Consider the following 8,097-nt stretch of genomic DNA (forward strand, 5'->3'; position numbering starts at 1 on the left):
AGAAAGGCACCTGTCCATTTCTTACTGAACATCTCCTTCAGTGCTTCCCAAACTTTAGTCTGAATAAGAATCCCCCGGAGAGCTTATTAAACACAGATTCTTGGGTCTCACCTTCAGTAGTAGGTCTAGGGTGGGGCCCCCAAATCTGCATTTCTAATAAGTAGCCAGGTGATGCTGACAGGATTTGACAGTATAAGTACAAAGAACTAAATGGGGAAAAAAACATCCTATGGTTAAATAAGTTTGCAAAAAAACAGCACAAGAAAGCAAGGCATGCTGGGAACCTTTATCATTTCAACTGACTCAGTTACCTTCAGGAGGGGCATATAGTATGCAGTGTGTCCTGAGCTTATCTGACCACAAAATCCCTTTGTCATCAATCTCGCTGGACTAATTGTCTAAAGGACACAGTTTGAGTAAAGCTGATCTGTGTTTCCTTTGGAAGAACTGTCCCCAGGAGATGAATACCAGAGACAGGTTAAAAGTATGCTACAAAAAATAAAAATAAAAAGTATGCTACAGATAAGGATTTTTATTTGTAAGCCTTTGCCCATGGGGCCTGAGGCCAACCATTTTAGAGAAGAGTAGCTCTACCAACATGGAAATATTCAAGTGAAGCCAGTTTCCAGAAGTTGAATTTCCCCATTTTACTTAAATCATTGATTCTCCTGCTTGCTAACGTGGAATCATTGATTACTACCCTACAGAGAAATGCACATTTAACCCCTAATTATCCCAAAAACGAGGCTGGCACAGCCTGGAATGATGAGTAGCTCTGCCCTTCTTTCCTTTCTCCTAACTGCACAGGGCACTTTTTGTTAAGCACATGCATGTGTTCTGGGTACACACACACTACACACATATACACACAGACATCCAATCGTCTATCCATCATTTCTTCACATAATAGTTACTTTGACAACTGTTCAAAATTAGCCAGCTAACATTCTCCTACAAGGATAAGACATGCCTTTGGGGCTATTTTGATTCTTATTGCTCAAAGGGGAAAGAATATAGGACATGCCTTCCCAAACAAAACAAATGCCCACATTCACTGGCAGGTTTTGGAAGGGACAAAAAAAAAAAAAAAAGAAAGAAAGAAAAAGAGAGAAAGAGAGAGAAAATCCACTCAAACTTCCATGGCCAAGTTTTTCGTGTGGACTAGAAGAGCGCCTGGGTCTCCCTGACATTTGGCTTCTCAAAGCTTGGCCTTGGGCTGCATTCCTTCTGACGTGTGCTTCTCAAGTCGTGCCAAGCACCCAGGACTAGCTTCTGTATAGGACTAGGACTTTGGATGACATTTAGATCCTTTCCTTCAAATGAAAAAAAAAACAAACAACTTCTTCCTTAAGATCTAAAAATACTCCTCAGTCTTGGAGTGCAGCCTTGTTTTCAACAACTCTTATCCACTGGACCAGTTGCTAGACCTGGAACAAGCCAAAACCCTGAAGAAAAGAAGCAGCTTTGAGGAAGCTGATCCGCAAAGAAGCTGGGCATCTTTGAAATGCCCAGCTCACAGAAACAGTAAAATCTTTGCTCTTTCAATCATGAGAATTCCATCTCCACCCCCAACTCACACTGCTTTTTATTTTTCATTTTGGGATTTTATATTTTAGGGAGTTGGCAAGTCCTGGCAGGACAAAATATAATTTTTTTAAATTTAGTTTTTATTCTTGTAACTGAGATAAAGAAAATGGAATTGGGTAAAGTGAATACTTTCTTCATTGCTAAAAATTGACTTTAAGACTCTCATCATAGCCATATAAAATAAGTTTCTTTCGTACAGAAACTTGGGATCGATTTCATCTTAATCTCTGCTGCGAGAAGGCTTTAGGGCGCATCGGTATAGCATCCTAGATTCATGGCAGCGCTGTTTTGGCTCGTAGCCTCGTATTTGGGTCTACATAGTTATTTTATTCCAATCAAACTCTTGTGCCTCGTATTCGAGACCCTTTGCTGTCACATCCTGTGAATGGGCTTGGAGGGCCAAGTAGGAGTAGGTGGAAGTGGCAGTTGTTTCCTGCTGGGAGAAGCATCAGTGGGAGGCAGGACCTCCGTCGAGGAGGAGGGCGAGGAGTTGGGTGCTCTGCCAGCGTGGTTATGCTTGACCAATGGGGGAAGAGATCAAGGGCAGAAAAGGAATCCAACGGGGGAGGCTGAGAAAGGAGGTGGAGGATGGAAAGCCCATCTGGGGGTGCAGAACTGAGTGAAAACTAAGGAGACAGAGGCAGAAAGCTCCTGCAGCCAGTGCCCTGCCAGCCTCCACTGGAGTTCTTGGGCAGGACATTCACTCTTAATGAGTTTGTCACAGAAACATCTTCTAATGCAAACTGGTCACAGCCTATCTCCCTAGTCTTCTCCCTTATGCACATGTTAGACTCCTATCAGACAAGACCACTCCCTCTTCCTCAATTTTCAAACTTTCCCTTTCCCAATCCTTGAACTTTCTGTTTCCATGACTGGGCCCTAACTTTTTTCTTCTTGGATCTCCACTTGCTAAATCGTACCACGGATCATCTCAAATGCCACTTCCACAAAGACTTCCCCGATCCCTCAACTCAGATACTTTACTAAGAGATTTGCATATATGGTCAGAGTGATTGTGAGAATTTTGAGGTGAGTGAGAGAGCAGAGTAGCAAAGAGTGGGGGTGCTATTCCATCTCATTTTTTCTGGGACTCTACACTTAAAGTTTTCTGCATTCTAGAATAATTACTGGTATATTTATCTTACCTTCCCCAAAATATTGTAAGATGCCTGGGTAAGAGTAGCAGTTTATAAATGTATATCCTAATAGTCAACCTAAAGGAATTAGAGAAGTTCTGGAATGAATAATACCTGGAGTTATATATATTAGGCATTAGAAGTGATGGAGGGAAACGGACTTTGGCCCAGTGGTTAGGGCGTCCGTCTACCATATGGGAGGTCCGCGGTTCAAACCCCGGGCCTCCTTGACCCGTGTGGAGCTGGCCCATGCGCAATGCTGATGCACGCAAGGAGTGTCGTGCCACGCAAGGGTGTCCCCCGCGTGGGGGAGCCCCACGCGCAAGGAGTGCGCCCCGTAAGGAGAGCCGCCCAGCGTGAAAAGAAAGAGCAGCCTGCCCAGGAATGGCGCCGCCCACACTTCCCGTGCCGCTGACGACAACAGAAGCGGACAAAGAAACAAGACGCAGCAAATAGACACCAAGAACAGACAACCAGGGGAGGGGGGGAAATTAAATAAATAAATAAATCTTAAAAAAAAAAAAAAAAAAAAGAAGTGATGGAGAGTGGCACAGGACATCTTTAATCGTTAACATCCTTTTGAATTGTGGTTTCTTCAACCACAAAATGAGGTGGGTTTATTTGCCCTATACAAACTCCGGAGCTGTTGAAAGAAAAAAGTGGGATAATGTCCATAAGATGTTTATAGGCTGTAAAAGGCTGTGTAAATAGAGGCATTAGCAATACAACGTTCATTTATTCACTAACCATTCAACTAACACATATTGATGCTATTTGACAGGCATGAGCACGAAGAAGACTGCATGTACCCTGATTATACCTCCTTATTGCATAATCAAATCAAGTTGGTAAGAGAATGTTAGGTTGGTGATGTTAATGCTGCTAAAAGATGTGCAGAAGTGAATGTATTCCTTCTACATCCACCATTAAGAAATAATTTCCCTTGTTTTTTTTTAATCGCTTTGCTGTTGTTCTTTTACCAAATTTCTACATTTTTCTGTACACCTACATTACTTTTGTAACTTGGAAAGCAAACAAACATCGGTTTGGTCTCAAAAGAGTTAGGTTACCTTCTCCCAAATTTCCCCACGGAGGCTCACCAAATGCCCTTACCGACAGATGATGTGCTTTGTGCTGGTTGGAACTGCTGGGTATTTAGGCTCCAAGTACAGTCTGTCTTCCTCTCTAATAAATGCTTACCAGGATGCTTTACACACAACAAGCTTTTGGATTCTTGTTCGGTTTTAATATCGTACGCTTCTCGTAACTTTCTACACAATTCTACTAAGAGGAAACAAACTTTTCCTCTTTGATACCTATTTTAAATTTGGACTAAGTGATGTATTATTTGAAAGCTAATTCTGGAACTATCATGATGAATCATGAAAAAAAATCATGTAATAGATGACAATGCCAAATTATAAATGCCCTCTGAATGATCCTTATCATCTCACTCAGTAATTTTAAATTGTGCACACTCCCAGAGGCCTCTTACAAGTCACCTTTTTTTTTTTGAGGTACCATGCCCAGGGATTGAACTCTGAGCCTCATATGTGGGAAGCTGGTGCTCAACCCCAAGCCACACTGGCTCTAAGTTGGCTCTCTTCCTTGTTTGCTTGTTGTTTGCTTTTTTGTTTTCAGGAGGCACCGAGGGCAGAACCCAGGACCTTCCATGTGGGAAGCAAGCACTCAACCGCCTGAGCCATATCCACTCCCCACTTCTTTGCCGTATCATTATCTATCTATCTATCTATCCATCCATCCATCTATCCATCTATCTTTTGAACCTTTTTTTTTTTTAAGAGGGGAAGATTCTCTTTTAACAAATGAGCACTTCCTATTTTTAAAGCAGTAAGACATGTACCCAGCACAAAATTCAAACAGAATATAAAAGTACAGTATGAAACGTCAGTTTCTAAACATTCAGTTCCCCTTCCCAGAGATCACCAATGAACCAACTTGTTTTCCATTTCTGCTACCAACTCTGTGGACCAGGCTTTTATTTCTTCACAAGTATCTAAATGTAACAGCTTGGAAAACGGACTTTGGCCCAGTGGTTAGGGCGTCCGTCTACCATATGGGAGGTCCGCGGTTCAAGCCCCGGGCCTCCTTGACCCGTGTGGAGCTGGCCCATGTGCAGTGCTGATGCGCGCAAGGAGTGCCCTGCCACGCAGGGGTGTCCCCCGCGTGGGGGAGCCCCACGCGCGAGGAGTGCGCCCGTGAGGAAAGCCGCCCAGCGTGAAAGGAGGGGGCAGCCTGCCCAGGAATGGCGCCGCCCACACTTTCCGTGCTGCTGGCGTCAACAGAGGCGGACAAGGAAACAAGACGCAGCGGGTAGACACCAAGAACAGACAACCAGGGGAGGGGGGGATATTAAATAAATAAATAAATCTTTTAAAAAAATAAATAAATAAAAAATAAATGTAACAGCTTATGCCATTTTGTCCTTCTCCGGCAAACTTGCCTTCCTCTATCAGGTAGGATAACGAAGAAAAGTGTATGCATGAGATCTGAGCTGGATTTTGACATAGGTAGGAGATATAAGTGATATAAAAGAGGAGAGGGCATCCTCTGGTTTCAATGGGGCACTTATCTAAGAGCTGGCTACAGCCAATTCTCTGCAAATGTTTAGTGGATAATTAAAATAGTCCAGGAAGCAAGCATGTCTTGTTTAGGAATCAGAAAGGAAATTAGCTTCACTGCAAGAGAGGGCTCAGAATAAGAACTAGCAAAAGATGGGGACCATTGTAATTACAACTGTTAATGTCAATTGAATTGGGTGCTGGGCGCTGTTCTGAGCTTCTATTTTATCTTATTTTCACAAAACTTCTATGAGATAATATTTCATTATCTAGAGTAGGAAACAGAGTCTTGGAAAGGCTAAGTCAAGATTTGAAATCCAGGGCCCAATTCCAACTGAGGGGACAAGGATGATTAAGATAAAGAAGCCTGGAGCAGCCTGGAACTTTTAACCTAGAAATGTGGGGGTGCTTTCTGTATACTAGCACCATTCTAGGTGTTGATTAGGATTAAAAGATGTGTAAAATATGGTTCCTTCCTTTCACAGAACTTGAAAGTTGGCCTCTATAAATTCTTAATCAGGAAAGCAGTAATATAAAGTGTTTCAAAAGATCAGAAAATCATTAGCTCTGTGATCATTCTCACCTGGTTGAGTCTCTCTGGCTTTTTATAATTAATGAATACTATATTTAAAACAAACAAAACAAAACTTACGTTGTTTTGAAGATGAGCCAAGCAAATTCATTAGTGTGCTTTTGGCTTCTCAGTTAGAGTAGAGCCTTCCTGAAGATGCGTTCAGAGGCTGCTCTTCCCTTTGAATGCCCTGGCGCTGCATAGACCAGTAGTCACTTTTGAATTCCCTCTACTCCTCAGTTGCCACCAGACCCAAAACCAAGGAAAGAAGGAAGTCCCTTCTTCATTAGAGCAGTGATCAAGATTTTGGTGAAATCAGGAAAAAGACTGGGAGTAAACATTCCTTGATTTGTTTGCAGAGTGGAAAAATAGATTATCCATCTGACATATCCCCCAAGCCCTAGCTCTTAGAGAACATTTACCAGCTGTGAGTCATAAGCCAAGTGGCAGAGGGGACGATTGAGGAGCCTCTCTCAGTCATTAGGAAGGAGGCTTTGAATTTTCTCTGTTTGAAAATAATGTCAGGCATCTTTTACGTGTAGAATATGATGTTTAATGAAGTAGTTTACAAACTGAGGAAACAGAATATGTAACCAGCCATTAGAAAAAGAGATTAAGAATGAAGAACATTATAAAACAACATACAAACAAGAAACAGTTAATAAAACAAGTAAACAAATGTGTATGTGCAGCGAAAATGGTGGAGCAAGAGAGAATATCAAAGTGCTTTTCTAGACACTAAAGATGGCTGCTTATGCTGTGAGCACCGCTGCTCGCTTTAAAGCAGAGCTGCCCAACCAGTGTGTCTTGGCATCGGAAGTTTGCGGTTATGCCATGAAATGTTGCAGATGTGCCATGAAATGTTGATCCCTTCAGCCTTGGGGTGGCTGCATGGTCAGGGGAGGCCAGAGTTCTTGGGAAGTGGCCTCCAGCTGTGAGAAGCCTGGCCACCGCCTCCTCAGAGGGGAGTTTGATGGTACACCTCACAATGCCCAAAGCGGGCAAGCACAATGGTGGCGAGTGGCATGTGCTGAGTGGAGCTGAGGAGAGCAGTTACTTCAGATGCCAGCTGCTGTCAAGAAGCTTGTGGAGTTGCTGAGAGGACTGGTATTCCAGGACCCCTGCAGGCAGGGCACGCCGCCCAGCGTGCAGCCGGCCAGCATCAGGGTGCAGGAAGGCCGAGTGGGACATCCTGGGGGAGGTGGCTCTCAGAAGTGGCTCCAAATCTTGGACTTTGATTATATCAGGCACTTCCGTGCATTTGTGTCTGATATGCGCTTTTAGAGGTGAGCAACCCAGCGACAGGGTGACCCCTTTAACAACACATGGATGTTCTGAATATTGGAGCTTTACCATCTTTTGAGATATTTGATATGAAAAAGTTCAAACTGATTAAAAATATGTTCTCATTATCCTAGAAATTTCATGCTGCATTTGTCAATGACAGAAAAAGAAGAGTGGATAATCCTTTTTAAAAATTTTATTGTGGTAACATATATACAACAAAAAACTCCCCATTTTAGTCAATTCCAAGCATACAATTCATGGTATAAACAACATTTGCAATGTTGTGTTACCATCAACACCTCCATTACCAAAATTTTTCCATCATCCCAACAGAAATTCTGTACTCATTAAGCATTAACCCACCTTCCTTTCCCCCACTCAGCCCCTGGTAACCAATATCTGAATTTCTGACTATGAATTTGTATATTCAATTATTTCATGTAAGTGAGGTCACATAATATTGATCCTTTTGTGTTTGGCTTATTTCACTCAACATGATTTCATCAGGAGTTGATTCTTAAAGACGTAATTTTTAAATAAAAATTTTTTTAAATACAATTTCAACAGTTGTAAAAAAGCACAGTCTCAGTTTCCATTTTTTATCACCTTCTTGTGCAAAGTTTCCTCATGATGGTAATTATCAAGAATGTAAATACTACATACCATCATTTAAAAATTTTTGATCAGAAAATGCATGTCATCACTTCAAGTCTAAAATTAGATATAAACAAGTTTTGTTCATGAAACCTAGGTCAAATTTCTCCTTAAAAATTTCAAAAAGAAGTGATTTGGAAGTACTAATATTTTCCTTAATGCTGTGTATATTTTAATTATCATTATATTAAATAGAGAAATGTAAAGAAATATGAAGAAATGTTCTCACCAAGCCCTTTATAAATATAGCCAATTCCCTTCCACATTACTTTCGCGTACT

The sequence above is a fragment of the Dasypus novemcinctus genome, chromosome 21 (genome assembly GCF_030445035.2).
Source record: "Dasypus novemcinctus isolate mDasNov1 chromosome 21, mDasNov1.1.hap2, whole genome shotgun sequence".
Lineage (NCBI taxonomy): Eukaryota > Metazoa > Chordata > Mammalia > Cingulata > Dasypodidae > Dasypus > Dasypus novemcinctus.